This window comes from Anser cygnoides, chromosome Z (assembly GCF_040182565.1).
Source record: "Anser cygnoides isolate HZ-2024a breed goose chromosome Z, Taihu_goose_T2T_genome, whole genome shotgun sequence".
Lineage (NCBI taxonomy): Eukaryota > Metazoa > Chordata > Aves > Anseriformes > Anatidae > Anser > Anser cygnoides.
Window position 1 is genome coordinate 63,912,306 of NC_089912.1, and position 24,001 is coordinate 63,936,306.

Genomic DNA, 24,001 nt, shown 5'->3' on the forward strand with positions numbered 1-24,001 from the left:
TGGGCACCCTGCTCTGGGTGTCCCTGCTTGGGCAGGGGTTGGACCAGATGGACCCAGAGGTCCCTTCCAATCTCATCCCCTCTCTGAGGCTGCGTAACCCCCATGCTGCAGCCCGTCCTGGCTGCCCCCACACTCACCCCTCTGCAGCAGAACCCCACTGTGCTCCGGATCAACCTCCCCGTCCCGCCGTGGGCTGTCGTTGGCACAGCTCGCTGAAGACACCTGCCAGCCAGGCACCCCCCAGAAGCGGCGTGGCTGCCGTGGAATGGCTCCCACCATCACGGTGTGCCTCCGAACCTCTGCGCCGTCCTCTCCAGCTCTTCAGTCTCCACAGCAGCTCTGAGGGCAAAGAAAGGGTGAGATGGAGGGCTGGTGAGATTCAGAGGCTCACCAAGAGCAGGGCAGGAGGCTGGAATCACGGAATGGTTTGGGTTGGAAGGGACCTTAAAGATCACCCCGTTCCAAGCCCCCTGCCATGGGCAGGGACACCTCCCACCAGCCCAGGTTGCCCAAAGCCTGGTGCTGCCTGCCCACAGGGTCAAACAGGCAGAGAAGGCAGTACTGAAGTTCAGCCTCTCCCAGATCCAAAGGTCATATGAATCTATAGGTCACCTCAGGCAGTATTTTCACTTTACTTTCCATTTAAGCCACAAATACTTTAAGCTAAGCTGTAAACTCTCATATCTTGCTTGTCCTTTACACCCCTTTTGCTCGCCTTCCTGCATGAAAACCTGCGTATAGGAACAGATCCCTACTTCTTTTTGGTGATCATTCCATGGCCTGCCTTCCAAGACGCTGCAGATCACCGGCAGCCTCTGGGCTTCCAGCTAGCCACCGGGCTCATGCCCGTACACCCCATCTGCCCACAGCACAGGACGCTTTCTGGCCATACAGACAAGGAAAAGGGCTTGAAATTGCTTTCCTCTGGTAAGAGATTCATGGCAGGGATGGCGGAAAACAGCAGCCTCACTACCCTGAGCACGACGCCCTCCCATCAGCCTCCCCCAGAGCAAAGACAGCAATCCTTCCACGTGCACAGCACTCACCTGCTCAGAGGCACCCTTGATGTGTGAAGTAGATTTGCAGATGCAACACAGCTCTGTTGTGGTCACGATCCACCAGCACTGCTGCTTTGATGCCTGGAAGAGGGCAAAGAGGAGAATTAACCCAGGCAGCAGCTCATGGTGCAACACAGCAGGCAGGAGCCTTTGGGCACCTCCATCCTCAGTCCCTCTGCTATGGGGCTGCTCAGGAGCTTTGCAGTCCTAGGAAGCTTTGGGTGAAGGAGGAAGTGCTGCCCACCGCTGGGGACCGTGCACCTCCCTCCCCATGAAGCCTCAGCCATGGAGCTTCCCTCCAGGCAGCCACTGTCTGTGCCCTGTTGAACAATCTGACCACGAGCAGTGCTCTGAAAGCTGGAAACAGCAGGGCCAGGCACATGAACAAAATCCCTGCAGGGATGCTCAGAGGCACCAAACACCCCATTGCACCTCCTTCTGGCACCCTGGTGCAGCAAATTCTGCATTGGTACAATGAACATGTGGCCTGACCTTGGCTGCCACAGAAAACTTGCTGTTCCCTCGTTACATTTCCAGTAAGATTTGCAATTAGTCCCAGTCTCCGAGAGCAGACCAGCCCAAAAGCCACCTCAATCAGAGCCAGGGGAAGAGCACCACCAGCGTGCAGCCAGAACAGAGATGCAACACGCCAGCTCCCACAGATCACTCACAGCAGGACAAGTCAACGCTGCAGCACAACCACCCCCCTGGTCCGAAGCCTCGACAAAAGCTCTTTGTAAAGCTCAGCTCCTCCTGGCACCCTGCAGGAAGGCCGGCAGAGGAGCATGTGGGTGCCTGCAGCCACAGGAGGACATCACAGCGTTGGCACACTGTGCTCTGCCTGCCTGGGATGGGAAGAGCTCTCACCGCAGGTAGCTGCTTCCCTCCTCCATCCTGGTGCAGATCTCCACCATGACTTCCATGGCACGCCTGGCCACTGGGAAACAAAAAACCGGCGGCAAGAGTCAGCATGGGGCGGCGGGAGAAAGCCACATCCTTCCTGTGCGTGTCCACGCAGGACAAAAGTGCAGATTCAGCCTGCGCCTTTCTTTCTCTGACCCACGCCCCTCTGCAGCCACAGCCCTTCCCAAGTCCTCAGGCAGGCAGGCTGAGCCCTTTGCTCCCCAGAGGCAGCTCCCTTGCAGGAGGAAAGGAGTCTATCAGGAGATGCTGACACCACAAACCTGTCCCAGCCGAGATCTCCACGCCAGTCACCGGGCAGCAGTGTGCACCCCCAGCCTGAGTGGCTGCACCTTGTTTTGCCAACCCAGATGCTGCTGCCAAATGCACCGTGCAGGGAAACACCAGGATTCCCCAGCCTACCCCCAAAAGCACCTTCAAGCACACCTGGGACCCCCTCACATGCCCTGCAGCTGGGACAGGGAGCAGCAGGAGCACAGCACTGCTCCTTTCCTGAACACATTGGGAGGGACGGGCCCCTTACAGCACCCAGCTGGAGCCTACAGCCCCTCTACAGAGCAACACAGGGACCCCAAACTACCGCACCTACAGCAGGGACAGGGAGACATCACCTGGACATCTCTCCCTTCTTCTTCCCCCAGAGCCAGGCATCTCCGGAGCCCTGCTTCTGGCAGCCCGGATGGGACAGGAGCAGGTCTGGGTCCTCCCCAGCCCCGCAGAGCTGTACAGGTGCCACCCGGGGCTCCCTGTGCCCACACCAAAGGTTTGGTCCCTCCTAAGCCCAAGCAGCTGTGATTTTGCTGGTGTTTTGGCCCATGCCAGTGCTCTAAGATGGACTGAATGGGCTTTGCCTGCAGGGGGAAGCCTGGCAAGAGCTCCTCCTGCTCTCTGCCCTGCTCACACCAAGCTCCCAGGCCACTCCAACAGCAATGGGGCCAGCAGGGCAGTCATCTGCCCCAGCCCAGCATCCAGACAAGCAGGATGGCTGCTGTGTGGCAGAGCTCCCCCTGTACCAACCACATTTTGAAGGAGAATAAATTCCATTCTGCGGTGCTGCGGTGCCACCAGGGTCACAGCCCTGCTGTGGTTTGGCCAGAGTCTCCCTGCACCAGGATCCAGAGCTTCCCCTTCTTCCCCCAGCCTGGCTAGACCTGGGGAAGGGCAGCTTTGGGGGTAATTTGGGGGCAGGACGGGCAGAGCATTGGGACAGGGGTACCTCACACCAGGGAGAGGAGAGCAAGAGCTGTGCCCAAAAGGACCCAGTAGGTCCCCAGCAGGGACCCACGCGGCTTCCCAAGGCCAGCGAGACAAGGGGACACATGGCCAGGTCTGAGCACTGCTGCCTGGGGCAGAGCACCAAGACCGTGGGCTGGCACGGATGAGAGACCTTCTTGCACCTTTTGGACAACAAAAACAATGCCAAGCTGGTGTTTATACTGCCTTCTGCTCCCTGTCCTGGGAAGAGCCGAGGAAACCCTTGCAGCCTCCCTGGGTTCAGGCAGGAGAGGGGCTGGCATTACAGGAGGGCAGAGAATCACCCGCGGTACGTGCAGAGCACGAGGCAAGAGAAGAAGCAACGGAAACTGCTGGAAAGTGACTGCCTAGAGGATAAGTCAGGGCTCTGTCAGTCCTATCTGAACCCAGAAAAAGGAAGAAAACGTAACCACTGGACGTGTAAAGCCACAAGGTCCTTGGCACACGCTGAGAGCGGAGCCTGAGAAGCGCCGGCAGGCAGAAAGTTCCCATCACACACCCGAAGGACGGCAGCACCAGCAGCAATGCTGCCGTCAGAGGATGGTTTCTCTGTGGCCTGCAAGATCAGGTGCATGGCTGTCAGCGGGGGTATGGACAGGCGAGGCTGGGGACCACTTCCAGCACCATCCCTGGGCGAGGCGGCAATCCTGGAGAGAAGGCAGTTAGAGAGGTGCTGCCGGAGCAAATGGTGCCTGAAGGGAAAGATGAATGGGCTTCAGGCTGGGGAGGAAGGAGCTCACGCTTGGTGGAAAGGAGGGAGAGGGGAGGAGAGAGGGTGCAGAGGGAGGGAGCATCCCTGCCCCGCTGCAAGGGCAAGCCCTGCTCTCGGGGGCTCTGAAGGAGGCCCGCTGCTGTGCCAGATTTACGCAGCTGCAGAGCCTCGCTTAGTGCTGGCCCCTGTGCTGATGGCAGGGAGGAAGCCCCAGCCCAGACGGGAAGAGGCAGTGCCCACATCAGGAGTGCGAGCTCCTGGAAACCGCCAGGGACAGCACCAGGGACAGACCCCACGCCTCCCTCTGCCCGATTGCACTGTCCCTCCCTCCCTCCCAGCCCGCAGGAGGGGACACCCTCCCAGCGCATGGCTGCAGGGTGACAACACCCCCCCGGGACAGAGCTCCCAGGTGCCCAGATGCCCCCCGTCCCCGCCACGGGCTGGGGTCTGCCCCACGGTGCCTTCCCCATCCCCATCCCCACAGGCAGGTGCCGTGGGAGGCTACGTGGGGTCCGAGCCCTCCCGCTCAGCCGAGCCGGGATAACACAATGAGAGCTCCCCCGGGAGCTCGGGAAGCCCGCAGGCTTTACCCCTGCACCACCTGACGCCCCGCACCCGGATCTCTTCCAACACCTTGCCTCGGCATCAGCGATGCTGACAATAGCCTGCGGCTGGGAAGGGGGCTGGCAGGGTCTGCAGGCAGATACTACAGGCGACGGCCACCTGTGTGTGGCTTTCCCCCCTGCCCAAACCCCGTCCCCGGCAGCCTCCCCTCCATGCACGGCTGCCCCTCTCCCCCAGGAAAGCAAGAGTCAGAGAATGAAAGGCAGCTCAGCACCCGGCAGGACCATCGGGCTGCTCTCCAAAGCCGGCAGCACCCCCTGCCCACCCAGCCCAGCAGGCTCAAACCTCCGCGATGCAGCCTACGGCGTCAAACCGGGAGCCCACGAAACCCGCAGCACGCAGAGCGGGGAAATCCCACGCAGCAGCAGCCGCTCGGCTCACCGGGAGGACAGCCCAGGTTGAGGACAGACCTTTGTCTCTGCCTGCCTGTCTCGCACGCTGGCTGCTGGAGGAGGAAAAGGGGGGCGGTGGGGGACAGCGAGCAAAGATAACACCCCTAGGAGGGATGTCACACTCACGTTAATCACTTGGAATTCCAGCCAGCGCAGACCCGGGCGCTGCAAATATGGGCAGCAAATGGAGATGCTCAAAGCTCTGAAATAATTGGATCCTTTCACAAGAGCTGAGCCCAGAATCCAGCACAGGAATTCAGTCCCCACTGGAAGTCGGGAGATCAAATACGCGGAGAGGCAGGCGCAGCACACGCAATCCTCAGCCGCCGCCGCGGGATCCGCAGCCCCCCGCGCCGCTCTCCTCTCAGGTGTCTGCCCAGCAGGAGTGATGGCACGGGGAGGACCGCGACGGCGAGCCCCGCGTGGAGCCCAGCTGGGGACCGTCCCCTCCCCATCCAACTTACTCCACTTGTGGCAAGGTGCAGAAGCGCTGCCAACGAGACAGGAGGTTTATCGGAGGAAAGCGGCGGCCTCGAAGCCTTGCTCGGCCAGAGGGGCAGCCCATGGGAAGGAGACCCCCGGAGCCGCCCGCCAGCCCCCGCGGGGCGATGCGCAGCCCAGCAAGCTTGGCAGCCCACGTCACGTCCCCGGCGAGACGCGCTCACGGCACATGCAGGCTCCTGCTCAGCGCCTCAACGGCGATGAAAAGGCACGGAGGCTTCTGCCAGAAAACAAAGAGGCAGCGGCAGCAGAGCTGGGGGTGGGGAAAACTCTCCGCTGCCCAAGAGGATCCCTGCGGAGGCAGCAGGATGCTGACGGGCTGCACCGCAGCTACTCACCCCCGCGAGCCCACCGTGGCACCCGCTCGCCCGGCGGAGGGAGGACGGAGGGTGGGCCGGCCCCGGTCCCCTCCCCGAGGACGTGTGGGGTGGGAAGTGCTGCAGGACGCAAGCCAGGCCCAGGACAACAGCTGGCCACAAGGGGAAAATTCCTCCGGGCTGGCTTCGCTTCGTCAAACGCCGTGTCTTTCCACCTCGGGGTAACCACCGCTGTGTGCCGCCGCTCCCGAGGGGAAAGTGCAGCCAGCACCATGCGTGCAAGTTTTATGGCGAGGAGAATTTGTGGAGTTCAGCACCGTGCACACTCTGGAGTTGACCTTGCGGTGGTGGTTACCCCGGGGTGACAAAAGAAGTGCCACCCCACACAGGGACACGAGGGCAGGCGCCCTCCCTGTCCCCTCGCTGGTCCCGTGGGTGGCAGCCCAGGGAGCGGGGACTGCGGCCGTTGTGTGACCGCACAGACTGGTGGCTCTGTCCCAGACCCCGGTGCCAACTGGAACCGATGGGAAATTTCCCACTGTTTGTGCTTACAAAGCTCGCAGGATGGCTGCAGGAAGCCACATGGGTCCTGGCAAAGGGCAGGGACCACGTCTGCTGAAGCACAATGGCCATGACCGGGGCACCTACGTGCTGCCACGTGTTCAGCAGGACACTTGTCCAAGGGAGGCATCCGCCAGCTCCAAGCAGGACTAGGTCGTCACCACGCTAAGTGAAGCACAAACATGAGGATTAACAGTCCTCTCGGCCTGACTATCTGATGTGCCAAGAGGAGGAAAAACACCCTGGGGTTGGTTATTCTTGCATCAGAAGCCCTGGGGAACTCTATCCTGACCTGCTTAACTTGACCCTAAAGGAAAGGCAAATCACTTACTGTTAACTCCCATCCTGTCCGCTCCCTTTTGCAGGGCAGCATGACCTGAGCGGGCTCCTTGGTGCTGCGTAAGCCCCTGGCAGGGTGCTCTGGGGCTGGGGGCTGAGGCTTTGCAAGCTGGGGGATGTCAGCACGGCAATCAGTGGGTGATGGAAACCTCTTTGCTCACACCTCAGCTGCCCCCTCTTTTCTCCCTCAGTCAACACCCACCCCCAGCCACCTCCGCACACAACCACAGCCGTCCACCTTCCTCCTCACTGTGCCCCGACTCCCTGCAACCACCCACACTGCCTGATCCCGCATCCTCACCTTCCCCACATCCTCTGCCCAGCAGCCTGGCTCTGCATCCCCTGCTGCATGCTGATTTTCACTCTCACCCCACATCCCTGTCCTCCGCAGCCATCAGACCCTGTTTAGGTGCATCCCCCAGCGTGTCCCCCGTATCCTCAGCTCCTTACATGAGCCGTGTTCCCTCCTGATCTCTGCAGCTCTCACCATAGCCCACACCAATCTCCCCCCGTCCCCTACTGCCGCCCTCCTACAGCCCCACCAGCCTGAGCCTCCTCACACACACCCCACCAGACCCAGTGACGAGTCCCCAGTTGGCAGAGCCCCAGCAGTGTCACCTTCCCCTACCTGCCCTGCTGCTCACCACGTCGCAGAAAGTCACGGAGATGCTGCATTACCCGGAGCAACTCTGGGCGCAGGTGTCAAAGCTACAGATTGGAAGATGGAGCAGGTGAAGCGCCTGCGGTGAGGAGGGCAGAAAGGATTGTGCACGCAGCGCTGACCCCGTGGGAAGCGTCCTTGCTCGCCGCAACCCCTCTTGCGATACACTTCCTTTTACCGTAAGAGCCCTCCAAGGGAGGTGCTTGGGCACCGGCACCCGGCTCGGCGTCACGAAGCTGCAGCCTGCAGATAAGGCGGCAGCAGCTGCAGGGACATCCAGCATCTCTTCCACTCCCCGTGCTAGACGTCTACGTGGCACAGGAGGAGTAGATACCACCTGCACCCCCACCTAACTCATCCCTTTCCAGCTGCGATTTAGGAAGTCTCAAGGCTGTGAAGGCCAGCGCAGTGACACAAGCTGGGAATAAATTCAGGGTGAGGCTTTGGAGGTGTTTGACTGTAAAGAACTGGATGCGTCCAGGAGGGCTGCTGCGAGGAAGGGGCATTTCCACCATGAATTCAACGTCCCGTGTCTTGTCAGGGAAAGGCAAAAATCTCTCCTTCCAGTGAGGACTGAAGATAAGAGAGAAACTCTCTGCTGGCATTAGGAAAAGGGTGCCACAGTTGTCATCTGAACACTCCCCACTGTTGCCCAAGCAAATACACGAGTTCACAAGCCTCTTTGAAGCACAACAAGAGGGCCTGGGATGCCTGCTTCCAGGCATACTCAAGCCAGTGGGGCAGCACCACCTCCTGCTTCACCCCATGGAACCCCCGAACCCCTTGGTCCACAGCCCCAAACCTCCAGTGCATCCTGCAGCTGCATGCAGTGGGGACGGCCTCGGGACGGAGGTGTTGGATGGAGATGGCAGCATTGAGGGCACCAAGGCCCATGTTTTGGTGGCAGAGGACCTGCCCAGGGGCTAGCACCAGCACACCGGCAGGTGCAGCCTGCAGGGACCGCACAGCACTGGGGCGCCTGCATATCAGCATCCTGCATCATCACTGGGGTGACAGCAAACAGGGCTGGGTTCAAGACACAGCCATGTCAGACAAGCCCCCTGCACAAGACACGAGTTCCCACATCTGTCCTTACAACACGAAGACCCCCCCTAAGCAGTCTGTGGCTTGCTGCGCTGCTACAGCTCAGAGATCTCAGAAAGCAGCTTAACCATCACCAGCAGGTCCAAAACACCAGCCCTGGTGGCAGCTATGTCACAGGGGACACAGACATCCCCCCATATATGATGTTCATCGGGAGACCGCGAAGGAACCGAGAGCTCTTCACAGACCACCAGGCATCAGCGAGTCCCTGGCCACGCAGTAACTTACCCACACAGCTGGGAAGAGATTTCAGGGGCCTGTTGGCTCAGATCAGTGGACCCCGCTGCTCCCGATGCGTGAGTGTTGTAGCAGGGACATCCAAGTAATGCAACAGGACCCAGAGCAGGGTTGAGCAACAAGCAGATGGCACAGAGAGGCGGTCAGGGGAAGGGAGCGCGCAGCGCTTGCACCGAGTCACAGCCCAGCAGCAATGAGCCCAAGGGAAAGGCTGAGATGAGCAACTTAAGAAGGGCGCTGGGGACAAACGCGGGCTCATGGGAATGTCCTAGACCTTGAAAACCCACATGAAAGTGTCTGGAGAGCCTAAATGCCAGGGGCATCCTCTGCCAGATGGGGAGGCACATGTAGCTGTTGCTGCAGGTCAGCTCTGCCCAGGCTACACGCAGCCCCCTTTGCTCTGTTACTCTTGCAGACAGGACAGGGAAAGCACTAAAAACCCTTTTGGCACTTGCACGCGGGACTCAGGCTTCTGGAGCATCAGACTGCAGGGTCAAAGCTAGGAGACTCAATAAATCGCAGAGCGAAGCTGTTTCTGGAGACAAGGCTGATGAAGCTGCCAGCAGCCAGCCTCGCAGAAGGACAGGATCAGGAAAAGAGCAGCCATGAGAATAAAAGGCTGGCAAAGAAACAGAAAATACTGGGAGCAAGTAATTCTTTCCAGACAGTCCTTTGGGCTCATCTCAGCCTCCATCTGCTCCCTATCTGCTTGGGATGGTCAGGCAGCTGGAGCCTTTAAAAAGACTACTTTAAAAAGACTACTGGTGACTTCCCCCTCCAGTTGTCACCGTCTCTGGGCCTGGGACAGGCACCACGGGGAAGATAACCCTGGAGCCCCTCCAGCTGTGGAGCCGGGTGCTGGCATCCACTCCAGGCCCCGAAAGCACGAGCATCCCCCTGCAGACCACAGCTCCATGCTCCCAGAGGAAAAGAGTGGGTGGTTTATCACCCTGTGCTTTACTGCTGTGGTATCAGAGACTGGCCTTTAATGCTTGAGCAGGGAGGGAATAGCATGGTGCTCTGGGGAGAAGGGTGCTCCAGCTGGGATAGGTAGGGGTAAAGCAATGAGCTGGGCGATGCTGCAGCACCTCTGTTCCCAGCACTGCAGGTACCGCATGGCTGAAGTGAACCAAGCCAGGAGAAGGGCTGGTGTTTGCTGTGCCACGGCCAGGGGATGGACAAACAAACCTCCGAGCCCTCTGTGCACCTACAACCACGTCAGCCCAACAGACCGTGAGCTGTTACGCTGCTAGGTGCCCCGAGGGCTGCAGGACCAGGCAGCGATGCAGGTAGGAAGGGACCTCACGGTCCAATCCTGCTTGGAGCAGGGCCAACCTCGAGCAAGTCACTCGGGGGCTGTCCCTGCCGAGGGCTGAGGCTCTCCGAATTTGGAGATTGCTCCCCCTTCTCTGGGCCCTGCTCCAGAGTTCAACTGCCCTTGTGGGGAAATATTTTTCCTAATATCTAATTGGAATTTCCCTTGATGCATCTTGTGCCGCTGCCTCTTATCCTGTTCCTGGGCACTTCCCAGGAGAGCCAGGCTCCGGCTTCTCTCCAAAGCCACACCAGGCAGCTGCCGACAGCGGTGACACCCCTTTCCCTCTCCCATGCTGCACAGACCTGCTGCTCTGACTGCTCCTCTCCTGTCCTCCAGCCCCTCATCACCTCCACGGCCTCATCTTCGCTCACCCCAACCTGCCTGGAGCCCAAAACCTCCCAGGCAGGAGGAAGCCCTGCAGGAGGAATGGGGCAAAAGGTTAATCTGCAGAGACTGAGCTCAAGGGGCTGAGAAGCTGGCCAGCAGGAGGGAGCTGTCACCCGTGGCAGGGAGGCACACCACCACCTCCTGCCCCAGATGGAGCCTCCTGCAAGCAGGCACAACTCAGCAGCCTGCCTGCCCTTCCCTTCCCCTCCTCACCTCCAGCAGGCTCAGCAGGTGATGGACACGACACAGGGCCAGGGCTCCTGGGTGTCTCTGGAGGATGCTGGCGCCTGTTGATCTCCATCCCTCCCAGCCAAGGGTAAAACCAGGCAGGACAGGAGGTACCTGGAGCCAGCTGCAAGCCTGTAAGACCTTAGGGATGTTGAAACAAGAGGCTCCCCCAAACACAGACCAGCGGGGGGTATTTTCCCTTCAAATATTTGATCCGTGTCTCTGGTTGTCAGAGATACCGAGTACCTATTTCAGCACCTGCTGCAAAATACCTAGGTGGGAATCCCAAATGCCTGCTCCAGGAAGCTTAGCCCTAAATACACAGTGATTTGCTTTCACTGCTGGCCCTACTTCCATCGTTCCAATGGGGAACCTGCCCTCAGCCGTGACGAGCAGGACCACCAGGAGTCAAACTCAGCAGAGACCAGCTGGGCTAAATAGAAATTAAACAGCCCAGAGCTGGAGAAGGTGAGCAGCCATCCACGACCCCCCGAGGACACCCCCCAGGGTCTGCAGCAGTGCCAGAGGGGCACAGATCCCGCAGGGGATTTCTGCAGCTGTGGCCCAGATCTGCACAGCATCCTCCCCAGCCCGGCTCTTCCCCCTGGCTTAGCACAGACCTACTTCTTAGCCCTCTCTGCCCCAGCAGGGACCGTTCCTTTTTCCATCCTGCCTCTCCCGTTCTCTTAGTGTGGAGGGGAAGGTTACTGGGCAGGATCCGGCCAGGACAGAGACCTGCTCAGGTTGCCCAAGGCAGCTGCACGCCCCACTGCCTCCCAGGACAAGGATTCACCCTGCTCACCAGAGGCTGGGATGCCCTGACATCGCCTTGCTCCCCTGCAGTGCTCGTCTCCGGTCCTTCTGGCAGTGCCTCCAAGGACACGGACACGTACTGGCAGTGAGACATGAGCAGGGACCCGGTGCAGTGCTCACCCAGGCCCAGTGCAGCACACGGCCGAGCTGAATCCTCCCCCGCCTCCACCGCTCTGCTTCCAGAGCCCTGAGGCTCCCCCAGCTCCTGGGGGTACCTGGCACGGGCTGCCAGACCTTTGGGCTCCCCGACAGCCCTGGGACAGCACCTGCCTTCTGCTTCCCGCTGACTCACTCCCCTCTGACTCACCCCCTCCTCCTGCCTGACTCACCCATTTTACCACAGCCGGCTGCGGGCGTCAGGGCAATGCCACAAGCTCCGTGAGGCAGCAAACAGGGCAGGGGAAGCGGTGCCAAACCCCCCTCCTCCCGCAGCGCTGGCTCGAGGCCACGTTGGGGTGGCGGGGCCAGCCAGGAGTGGGAGCGCTGCCATGCGCGAGCACGGCCGAGATAAGGAGCGAGGAGGCTGGGGGTGGGTTTCCTCCGGGCTCCGAGGCTGCCTTCCAGGAAAACCTGGTGGTTTTATCAGCCCTCTGGCAGCCTGACCCCACCTCTGGCTGCTGGAGGGACACCCGGCGGACCTGCCTTGGGCACAGCCCGATGTGTGTGCTCCCGTGCTGCACCTCTTCCCAGTTTGGCTCTGCGGGGCGGAGAGCTTCCTTGGCTGACCTCAGGCTCTGGAAGGGACCGAAGCAGCCAGAGGTGACAAAAGGCAGATCGCCCATCACTGCTCCTGCTGGGGAGCAGCTCTGCAGAGCAGAGCACATCCATCAAGGAGCGTGCGAGAGAGAGCAGGCACGCAGGGAAGACACGGATCCGTGCACACGCCTGGGCTGCGGAGCCGTGCCTCTCCCTGCTGCAGCCTCATGGATCCATCTCCCACTGAGAAAATCTGCCTTCTCAGGGCAAAGAGAACCAAGACAAGCCCCACGGCTTCTCCTGCAGGCTCCCATCAGGATGCTTTGCTCCCCAGGGTGCCCCCAGGGGCAGCAGTGTGGGAGATGCGCAGTGCTCACCGTGTGCTATCAGCACGGCCAAAGGCACAGCCAACACCGCGGTCACGGTGCCACCAAGGTCACAGCACCGGGTAAGCACCTGAACAAACCAGCAGCCACCAGCAGGACAGGCCCAGCAATTTAAACGCATGTGCTGAAAGCAGGCTCTGAAAAGAAGGGCTTCCTGATAAGCCCTGGGGAGGCTAGGAGAGCACAGAAAACCTACACGAGCTTTTAAACAAGAACGTGCCCTACATGCAGGGGCACTGCTTCGATCTGAGACTGATGGTAACAGTGTCCTGATGGCGCCCCATTTGTGAGTAACAGAGGTGTAACACCACAGCACCCTTCAGCCAGGCTGGGGAGAGGATCAGAGGGGAAGCAGCCACGCTGCTCTCAGTTTTGACATCCCTCCCACGCCAAGGGATCCCTTTTAACTCTCTTGTGCCCCCCCTTATGCAGCCCACGTGGCTAAAGAGTGACAGAGCATCCCTTCAAAGTACAGTGACAGTGACCTTACTGCCTTGAAACAGTGCACATCAGGGCAGCAAGCTGGGAACTGTCAGCAGAGAGATTTATTCACCCACCTTTAAGTCAGTGGCATGGTTCTGCTGCTCAGGTGACGTCAGGGCAGCGTGAGAAGTGAGGATTTGGGGCAACGACAGAGGGAGAAGTTCAGGCTTTCTGAATGCAGATGCTAAGCAGCGAGAAGTACGTGAAGTTGATGCTTCTGCTGAAACGGTTCCTGTTAACAAGGGCAGGCACACAGATTGCTAGTCTGACAATGAGTCATCTACCAAGGTCAACAGAGGACATTTACCATCTCCAGGAGCCCCAAACCAAGCCTTTCATTTCTGGGTTCCCCTTCCCACAGTGGCTCTGTACTCCCCACATCTCCCTTCACAGTGACTGAAAAAAACAGAGGAGCCACAAGGCTGCTAACTTAGCTGGTGGCTGCAGCGACCCAGCCAGAGTAGCCAGCATGAGGACAGAGGCTGTAACAGAGCCGGTTCCCCTCCCAGCATCTCCTCTTGCCGGGACTCAGGGAGATGAAATAGCTGGAGCTGGCACCCAGCACTCATGGAGCATTCCCTGGGACCACTTTCCATCTCCTAGACAGAGCCCAGTGAAGCATCAGCCCTTTGTTCCAAAAATCACATCCAAGGTCATCCGATCCAATGTAAGGACCAGATGTGGAATTTCTTTAAATAAAAGCTTAGATTAGGGAGCGTACCCGTGGCGAGGGATGGAGTTGAATGGCCAAGCGCCTGCTAACCCAGCCTGCAAGTTTTAAGGACAAAGCTTCCTTTTCTGGTCAGTAACACAAATCCGAGTTTGCTAAAATTGGAAAGCCCACCGTGTGGCTTGCAGCTGGCGCTCACCCTTCCTGCAAGCTGCAAACCCCTATTGTCTTGGCAGCCCCGACCAAACCTCCCTGTGCAAGGGGATGCTCTTGTTGACTCAGCACATCCTGCAGCCCTCCGTACACATCCTGGGTGGGCTGGCTCGCACCGGCCGAGGCTCGGGATGGAAACAAGCTGTGCTCTCTTCCCACCTTGCTGTGGGAAGGGAAGTGGAGGTTTCTGCCATCCATCCCTTCCCTTGCTTCTTCTGCTGGTCCCTCTGCTGCTGTGCCCCACAGGGCACCCAGCGCAGATGACGCTAAGCAGGGAGGCCAGGATAGGAAAGCAACCAGGCTTAGGCTTTCCTGCTGAACTACACGTGCAAAAATCCACTTTTAGCCTGGGCAGGCATATAAAAGCCTTCTGACAAAGCAAAACATGCCTGCAGGCTCCCTTCTGCATTTTGGAGAGGGCCTCCCTCGCAGGCATTGCCTTGCACCCTCTGCTCACCCTGCAGCACTCACCGGCGCAGAGCAGGAGGGAGCAGCCCCAGCACTGGCTGCACGGGTGATGCCACAAATCCAGCTGCTATGTGCGGGGCAGCTGCAAGTGCCCCCTTGCCCCACACTTGGATAGCACTTACAAGATACGTGTGTGCCCCAGTGTGGTCTGTTCAGCCCAGACAGCCTCACCACTTCCCCATGGATCGAAAGCTGGTCTCCTTCCAGCAGACAAGGGCTCCTTCTTCCTCCTTTGTTCCAATTAACTTTACACCAGGATCCTTCCCAGCAGGACTGTCCCCCTGCATTTAACCCCCACTCCTTCAGACAGAAGCTCCTGCTATTTTTGCCCTGATCATTTCAGCTGTGTGTTTCCACCCTGATCGGGGTACCCAGACACCCCGATGTGCTGCTGGGTCCTTCCCTCTCAGCCTCCCCAGTCAGCAAAACAATTCCCCACTGCAGAAAGGATGCTTGACACGTTCACTAACAGCCTCAAAAGCAGGGGTGGGAATAGCACAGCTTAAACACTTTCACATCAAGGAGTGAGATACACAGGAAAAAACAAAACAGAGCCACCCCAAAACGTCAGGACAGAAGGTTTGAACTGAGCAGACAATCCCGGCCCCCCGGCTCCCAGCCTTGTGTTCAGTGCTCATTTGTCTCGGGATACAATTGAGTTTTCACTCTGGTCTTAAAGCTCCCCAAGAACTCGCTGTCACCGTTTTCCACAACCTCCTCTCTCTCTGCCCCACTTCCAACAGGGACCTCAACTGCTGCTGGCTCCCAGCAAAGGGGTCTCCATGACCTTTGTAATTCAACACACTGGGAAAGGCTCAATCCCTTCCCTCTATTCCTATCCCAACTTTAAAAGCCCTCTTTGTTCCTGCTACAAACCCTGCCCCACGACCGTGGCTTAACCCTTGGGGCACTGCCTCACATACAAAGTGCTTCACAGAGGCACGGCAGGTTCCAACAGCCACGGGACCTACGGAAGAGCTGTGCTGACAATCTGCTGGAGGCTTGCAGGATGCGGAACAAGACCCCTTCGACCATCCTCACCCGCATCCTCAATATCATACACCGCCAAGCAGTGCCTGTGGGGACTCTGCCCCACGCTGCTGCAGCGACACTGGGGTGGGAAGGGTTTGCAGCTCTGTACAGTGCCTGTCCCCAGTTTAGTAGGTTAATTACAATCCGTGCCACAAGCAGGCGGATTTGGGGCCGCAAAACAGGAACAGGGGTGAGGAAGGAAGCAGCAGGACCGTGTGCTCCTCTCATCACTCCTGCAAGGACCCCTCTGCTTCTGCCCCAAGCTGCAAAGCACGGACAGCGAGGGATGCCACGGAGCTCCCGCTGCAGCCTGCACGTAGGAGAGAGCACTCCTGACTCCTCGTGAGCAGGTAAGCTCTGACCCGTGCCCCAGCAGCAACCCGTGAGTCAGATACTGGTGGAAGCAGGGCCACAGCACCACCCGTGATCTTAACACCTTGCACATGGGTGAGCAGAGGAGATGGGAGATGCAGCCAGCAATCCCCAGCCTGGCAGGATCCCCGGCATGGCAGCAGGCAGCGTGGGGCAAGGCTGCTCTGCAGCACCCAGAGATGCCAGCTCTGCGGCTGGGTCGGAGCAGAGCTGCTTTGCAGCACCCCAAAACGCCACCCTCACAGCAGGCAGGGCAAGCTCGCGCCACAGCACCCCAAAAACACCTCCTCTACAGACAGGATGGGGCAGGGCCACCTTGCAGCACCCCAAAATGCCATTTCCTACCGGCTGCTGCAACTTCCCCTCCACCCCTTACCAGTCTGGTTCTGTCCCTCCCTGCCTCACAGGGAAACCGAGGCACGGCGTGCGGTCCCTGCCCCGGGGAAAAGGAGCAGATGGGCAGCACCCAGCACTGGGGAGCAGGGTGAGGATGGTGTGGCCCACATTAGGCTGTCATCCCATCGCTGGCCAGCCCCTGGTGAGGGGTGTCTTTGCTATAGGGGCAGTGCAGTGCATCCCTGCAGGACGGGGTGGGAGGTGCAGGGTGTCAAGCAGGAGGGCATAGGCACAGCAGCATCTTTGTGGCACGGAAAGCTCCTGGTCTCTGCACCACTCAGCCTGGCCTGAAGCGGCCCTGCTGCTCCTGCAGGAGGGGCAAGAAATCGCAGCGGTGCCCGTCAGTAAATGGGGGGAAAACAGCAGCTTTCTGCCAAACAAACCTCAAGAAAAAAGTCGTTCACTTAGCATTAGGGGATCCTGCCCTCTGACAACCCCAGCATACAGCAGGTACACGTAACTCAGCCAAGATAAGGTAATATCACATAGAAACCAAAAAAATTAGACACTCAGAGACTGCATTATAAAACAGAAGAGTGCCCTGGCTCCCAAAAGGCTGGTAGGGGGCTGGATCACCATCCATCTACTCTGTAAAGACACAGACTAACGACAAAGATTCGATCATTTAGACTCCAGTTCAGACATTTCACTAATGTTATTCAAGTTATTCTTTCTCTGCTGCATTTATCATGACCACAGTGAAGTTAAGAGCCCAGCGTTGCTGTCCGGTTCACCAGAGCTGCCAAATGGGAACGCAAAGCTCACACTGCAGGAAGATACACAGCTATCGGGAACTTCTCATCTACAGATCTCCCAGCATCTTCGCCCAGGTTCCTGTCCCCTGGTCCTGCTCCACCCTCCCGGGGACCCTACAGAGCAAACCCCTTCACCCTCCTAGGGACATGCGTTCAGGTGGTATTTGCTTTTGTTGCCACACAAAGCATAATGTTACTGCCAATATCCTTGCCCCAGCTCTGCTTCCCAGGGCACAACATATTAGATTAAATTCATTATCCCCTATCGCTTTATAGCGCAATCTTTTCATTTCTCTCTTAACACACATCTGAGACATATCAAGTTTCAGACAAGCTCGCTCTGAAGGAAATTCCCTGCTCTTTCCTTACAAGGATTTATAAAAGCAATACCTTTTCTTTTTGGTACTCCTCTTGGAGGTTCACTTACAGAACAGAATTCGACTTTTCTCCCTGTACCACCACCTTGGTCACACCTTTCCCAGGCTGTGGAGGGCAGCATTCTCAGCACTGCTCACGCTGATGCAGCTCCACCAGCGACATTTGGGGTTAGGCTGTGAGGACGCTTTCAGGGGTGAGATGCCTTTTCCTTCCCGAGAAACGAACACAGGCATTTCCTCGTAAACTGCTCCTCCTTGCTTCCAGCCTCTGCTACACGACAGGCCTCTGATAGCAGCTTCCTACAGGAAGCATCGCTGCGTTTTGTTCGGTTACTCTATCAGTAAGATAGTGCAGGGAAACAGAATGAGAGAGAGCTGTTATCGGTAATAAATCACTCTTACTGAGCTGCCAGGAAGAGAGCTGCAGAGGAGAAAGGGAGAGGCTATTTCCAATCTGCAGCCTGCTTCCTCCACACATCCAAGCCACGAAGCAGCCCTTCGGCTGCAGGAAACAGGCACAGCAGCCAGAGGAGCACTTTCAGGCTGGCAGCTTGGTGCCAGGACTTCTGGCTCTCTCCACCGAGTTTTATCACCCGGCCAGGACAAATTGCTGCAAATACCTTTAGAACCCAGACCAGCAGCCGCAGGGAGAGGCAGGCCGACGGGCCCGAGACAAAAAGTCTGAGAACGTTCAAGTTCCTCAAAGCCTGATAATATTTTTGGCTCTTGCAGGCTCCTAGAAGACGAATTGAAAGCTCAGACATGCCACTTGATGCCACAAGTGCTTTCCTTTGCTGGCAGCTGCGGCAGAGAGGACCTGAGGAATTACCCTTTGTACACCGCTGGCCCATTCTAATCCCATCAGCAAGGGAAGCACGGTACAGAAGGGACACAAGTGCCTGCTAACTGTTTTTGCTATGCCCTCACCGCACAGCCACAGCATTGCTGGCTGGCAGCAAGAAAACCCCAGCGCAGTGGGTCCAGACGTGCTTCCCCCAGGTTTCAGTTGAACAAAAAGTTGGCTCTTGCAGAATCTCCTTTATGCATCTTCCAGACAGGGCAATCTGTACAGCACCGCTGGGCTTGCCTATCTTTCACAATTTAGGGAATGCAGGTAGCAGTGCCCACCGAGGCAAAGTTTTCTTCCGGACACAATGATTCCTCATGTCCCTACTGAAATCCCCAGCGGTTTTTCAGCAGCAGCACCACGCTTGTTGCTCCTGATGTCCAAAAGGTCACCGTCCATTTTATCAGAGTGATGCTCCTCAACAAAGTGTCCCCATCTGGCTCCATGCAGGCATGCGTGTCCCAAAGCCGCCGAGGCGATGGCAGCAGAGCGCAGCACGTAACCCACACAGTACTTTCCGAACCTCAGCGCCGCAGCTCAGCCAGGAGGAAATCTCTCTTGGCCGCCTCTCCCTAAATGCTTATTCCAGCACTGAGCACCTAACTCCTCCCCGAATCGGGAGCCGATGTGACCCCGCTGCCTTGGGGCTTTTCTGATCCTTCGTGCTGCGCTTAAAAATGCGCAGGGCGAGGAGGCGAGGCAGAAAAACAAGGAGCAGCACTTCAAAGATGACACGGTTATAACTCATTGGGTCACAGCGCCCAGGAGCTCGAGTCTTAGACAAGGATCTCGGCATGCAAGGTGCTGTATAAATGGAAAAAAACACTCTCTGCCCTAGAAACTGGCAATCCACGCCCCAACACACACACACACCCCGCACAGCTTTATCCACTCAGCCCTGCCACCGCTCCACGATATTTCATAGCACTTCCTGGGGCCTCAGTCTGGAGGAAAGATCAGAAGAAACGGGCTGTGCAAATGAGGTCAGAGGGAACTACTGCTTGGCTCAATGGATTTTGATCACTCTGCCACCGTCCACGCCTGTAACATATTGCAATGCCAACTCTTACGCCAAGTGCTGAAGGTCGCGTGCGTTAAGAGCGGTGCTCGGGCTGATGATTTGAAATTGCCCTCAACATCAGGTATCGGCGCCTCAGCTCCCCCCATGGGAAGGAAGCTCCAGCTGCCAGTGCAGAAGACGTAGGGCTGTTTGGGCATCCTTTCCCCTCCAGCTCTGCCTGAACATCCTGGTCCCAGATGGATCCTGACCGCAGGCACCACGGCAGCATGCATGTCCCGTAACAACCCCACGTCTGACCAGCATCAGTTCAGAGCATCCTCTGAAGGCAGGGCAGGCTCCTTCCTCCCTCGTGCTGGGCTGGGGGCAGAGCACTGTAATTCACAGCGAGCACTGACCTTTGGAAGGTGTAACGAGAGAGGTTTACAGCTCACGCAGTGATCCGTGACGAGATGGGCAAGCTGTGCTTGCGACCAGCCAGTCCCGTTCCCCTGGCTCACACCCAAGGCTTTAGGCACTTGACAGACGACAGGTCAGGTCTCAGTCACACTCGCATTATGGCCAGGCTGGAGCCTGGCTTCCTGACCCCTACTCTCCATGCAGCAAGTGGCAATGATGTTCCCTGCTTCCTTCAGTACCAGGAGCTGGCCCTCTGCCAGCCTCTGGCAAGGGGTCTGCCCGAAAGCAGCTTCAGAATTGCTCAACGCCTCCCTTACCTGCGCAGAGGATGGTCTCAGACCATATCACAGGGCTCATCAGTGTCTGCTCGCTCCCCATCAGCGTACAGCTACCCCGGAGCAAGGCAAACCGGCTGCGCGAGGTGGACGGCGCGGTACGGGGCCCGGCACCTCTGGAAGATGCAGGCACGGCAGGACCCACTTACATCGATTAACCAAGGATGAGCAAGGGCAGCAGGACGCCACGCTGCCCTCCGTGATTCAGTGAGAGGGCTTAGGAGACCGGTTTCCCTCCGGCTGGGCCTGCTCTGCAACTCAAGGCTTCAACCCCAGCAAACAGGAGCTGCCTGAGCCGGACAAAGTGCCGCGGCCGCTCGCCCCGAGGCTGCTCCCCGGGGAGGATGGCTGTGGGTGCTGGGGGGGCACCGAGCCCACAAAAGGAGGGGTCCAGGGCTGCCTCCAGGGCTGCAGCAGGATGCATGGCCGGCCCGGTGGCTGTTCGAGCACCGCGGCACAGGCTGCCGAAAGCTCGAGTTGCCATGGCAATCCCCCCAGCACGCCCCGCTGCCTCCCTCCTTTGTCTCTGCTCCCCCAAGCCTTGCTGTCCCCTCCCTGCCATCCCACACGCCAAACCTCCTTGACGTGCTCCCAAAAAACCCCAAGGAAAAAGAAGGGGCAGAGGGGGCAGGCGGACCCCACAAGCCCCCATCCCGGCCCACCAGGTGGGCACGGTGCCCGCGCCGGACCCAGGCGCATCGCCCCATCTGGGTGACAGCGTCCCCGCGGTGACACGCAGCCCCTGCCCACCTCCCGCTGTCACCAGCAGCACAACGTGCGGCTTTCTGCACGTCAGAAAGCCCCCTGCAGCTCCTTCTACCTTGCGGCAGCACCAGGTTTGATGGAAACAGAGGTCCCACGCTCCTCTCGCCGCAGCCCAGTGGAGGTCTCTAGGGCGGCAAGTCTCCGCTCTCCGGTCCCAGCCCATTTCCACTTTAGGCAGTTCTGTTCTGCTGCACTTAACCTCGCTGTGGCTTGAACAGGAGACAAGATCCTGATTCGCTTCCTGTCCTAAAAACTGTTGTCTACTGTTGCTATGTGCTGTTAAACAGTTACTCAGCCCAGCCTGCGAGCACAGCTCCTCTCCCTTTCTCCTCTCCGACACAGGCACGAGATGCAAGGAAAGACAGAGGACCCTGCCGAGCCACATTCAGGTGTGATACCCGCCAGTATCTTTAGAAGAATTCATTTACTGACTTAACAAGATGGATAAAACACTTTTAAAAGCTCTGCTTCCCTCTCTGCCGCTGCTCCTCCCTCCCCTGCCCTTCCCCAGATCGCGCAGGGCCCACCACAACGGGTTACATCACTTGAGGGTTATAGCAGAAGCTAGCAAAGCCTCGGTCCTCATCCAGGATGAGTCATGGAGCTCAGGAGAACGTGCAACTTCCTTCTGATACCATCAAACGAGTCTTACACAGGCTAAAAATAAAGATGGGCCAGAACGACAGAGCCACATCTTGTCTCCACACAGAACTCGGCAGAGCTCGGTGCTAACCTCAGCTTGGCTGAACGACGTGACAGCAATCGCCTGAGCAGGTGGAAACCAGAAAGTTCAGAGGGGCTGAGAAGCCTTGCATGTGTGCAGATAAGGGAGAGGCCCGGAGGCCTCACCCTGCGCCACGCTAGGTGGGAGGATGTCAGCAGCAGATGCTGTGCAGCCACGCAGAGAAGGTCAGAGCCCTGCTCTCATGGGCCTCGGAGCATTTCCACACCCAAAGCCTTCACGGAAAACTGCGTTTGGTGCTGGATGCATCCATCCAAGGTGACAGGAACTGACTGCTGTGAACAAGAGGGATGCTAAGTTTTTGGCAGGCAAAGGCTGGAAAGCTGATGGTTTGCAGGCACGCAATGCGTGGGCACCCACTAAGCAAGGTCCAAAGGGTGCTTGGCATGAGGCTGAAAAAAAGGAGGGTCACACCTACACCCGATATGGAAAGGATTTGGCTCAGACACTTTAGGTAAGTGAGGAATTCAAAGTTCTTCCTAATCCCCAGCACACTGTGCCCCCGCAAAACCTTTACACCCTAGTACACAGGACTCTTGCATAGCAGGACTGCACACAAATAGGAGCTCAGAGGGACATCGGCAATATTTGGAGGCCTAAAATTAGCCCCAGCAGATGATCCTCTGCTCCATTCTTGGGAGCAGTGAGAACTGAACAAGGATCCAGCTGTCCCAACACTCCCAAGAACAGGATCTTTGAATGCCCGCCCTCCTTGCAGCAGAGATAGTAGGGCAAAGAGGGGATTCCTTGCATAACTCCAGTGCCAATACACGCGAGGAACCCAGGCCCCAACCCTGGAGGGGGAGCAGCATTTCCTTGAGGTTTCCAGTGGAAAGAGGACCTACCGGTACGACCAAGGGGCAATGGCAGCCCAAACGTGCTAAGAGCAGGCTGGCTGATGCTAGGCTGACCACTTTCTGCTGAACATCTAACCCCGGCTTTATTAGCTCTGAGTTTGACAGCAGGGCATCGCATCCCCTTCCTGATGGAGGCACTGCAAATCTATCCAAGGGTCTGCCAGCTGTACCAGACTACTGCCAGCTGCACTCATCTGAGCTAACAAACTTAATTCAGCCCAAATATAAACTCACTGATATCACCTGGGGTAGGTGATATCCAAGGCAGAGGGAAGAGGCTCATGCTATGGCCAGGTATTGGGAGAAGCTGTTGCATTACACATACACAGAGGTTTGCTGTCTTGGGAGGTGTCAAACTATTTGGTCAAAAGTTTAAATAAAAAAAAAAAAAAAAGTGGATCCAAGATGGTGATCCTTGTGTTAAAATGCCTCTTGTCACAAGGAAGGTGAGCCCTGAGAGAGTATTGAGAGCTTGGCGGATGGGGATCTGCAAGCAGCTCCACCAAAATACACCTCTTCTCTGGTCGAAGCCACATAATACATCTCTTTTCCATCACCAAGGAAGACGTAGGATCCCAGCAAGGAGCAGGCGTTAGTGCCAGACACACCTCAGCTGGACAAAGGGGCAGCTCTGCTGCCACCACCCCATGTCACGGGGAGTTGGAATGAAGGACGCCTTCCTTCCCTCCTTTTAACCTCCCAGGTGAATCTACACCCCTGCCTCACTGCCTGCGGGTTCCACCTCGGCATCAGGCTGAAGGAAACGGGAAGGAAAAGATGGCCCGAGGCCCAGCCTCCACTTGTCTCTGGCCTGGCCCCAACCTTCCTTGGCAGACGTCGAGAGGAAGAGAAGCGCAGCCCGGGCAGTCACGTGCGCTGAACGGCGACTTCCCCACGAAACCTCTCCTGGCCAAACTGCACCTGAGCTCTGGGCCAAGAGAGAGCCTCGCTGCGGTTCTCCAAAACCAAAGCGCAGGTGAAGGCTCCCTTCCCAGAGGCCTTCACATCTCTGGTCAGTGGCAACACAAAGGCTACCAGTCCTCCAGAAACTCTTCACTGATACACCATGGCCGAGAGCCAGTCTCCCTCCTAGAAGTACAAAGCCTTGGGAAAATGCAGGCAGAGCTCAGCTGGTTCTGACAGAAAGCAGGATCGTGCCTGTAGTGAGCTCTGGGTGAAGCCTTAGCCCTCTTTTTTCAGCTGAAGGACAGCAAGCAGCAGAGCAGCAGCTGGGAAATCCTCCTGCTCCATGCTGCTGGTGGACAGGAGCACAAGCTCAGCGAGCACCACAGACAGCAAGTTCCCAAGGGTTTAAAATACACTGCCCTTGAGCTTCCGACTGGTGACTGTGCAGTGTTCAGCAGTGTTAGCAGTGCAGGTGACACCCACCCAGGCTCCCTCGGCCACCCTGACAGCCCGGGGGTGTGAGCAGCTCCGTGACACCCGCTGTACTGAGCTGTCCCCGGGGTACTGAGGGGAGGCAGGAGGAAACCACAGCGTTCCTCAAACTGTCCTGGAGAAGGAAGAGAAGCCGGTAACGATTGAATGAGTGCTAACCTGGGCACAGGGCTGAAGCAGACAGGAAAGGCAGCTCTCAGCACCCGCAGCGTGGTCTTGGGGCTCCTGGTTCTGGCTCCATTGGGTCACCTGGAAAGACAAGTGATACACATTAAAGGTACATGTTAAATTCATCTGAGAAATAACCTGTCCACACCCCCAAGACGACCTCCCCAGTGCTGGCTGGCCAGCGATGGCTCACACTC

The 24,001-nt window shown here is 57.9% G+C and overlaps 1 protein-coding gene across 16 annotated transcripts in view; it reads right to left on the bottom strand.

Annotated features, from left to right (window-relative positions):
- The window catches only part of ATOSB (atos homolog B), a 37,135-nt gene that overhangs the window by 7,169 nt on the left and 5,965 nt on the right, over window positions 1–24,001 (bottom strand). For 5 of the 16 annotated variants that reach the window (XM_048053946.2, XM_066988712.1, XM_048053945.2 and 2 more), the window contains exons 2-4: window positions 23,796–23,885; window positions 1,047–1,139; window positions 138–339 (exon numbers count right to left, since the gene is read on the bottom strand). The gene's annotated coding sequence lies outside the window, so the exon portion shown is untranslated. Of the gene's footprint in view, window positions 1–137; window positions 340–1,046; window positions 1,140–1,925; window positions 1,996–3,643; window positions 4,252–4,854; window positions 5,008–6,671; window positions 6,789–7,307; window positions 7,936–8,672; window positions 10,747–11,756; window positions 12,162–13,066; window positions 13,225–20,694; window positions 20,849–23,795; window positions 23,886–24,001 lie in introns of those variants that run through there. The other 11 variants (XM_048053937.2, XM_066988710.1, XM_048053940.2 and 8 more) reach the window with 11 other exon arrangements.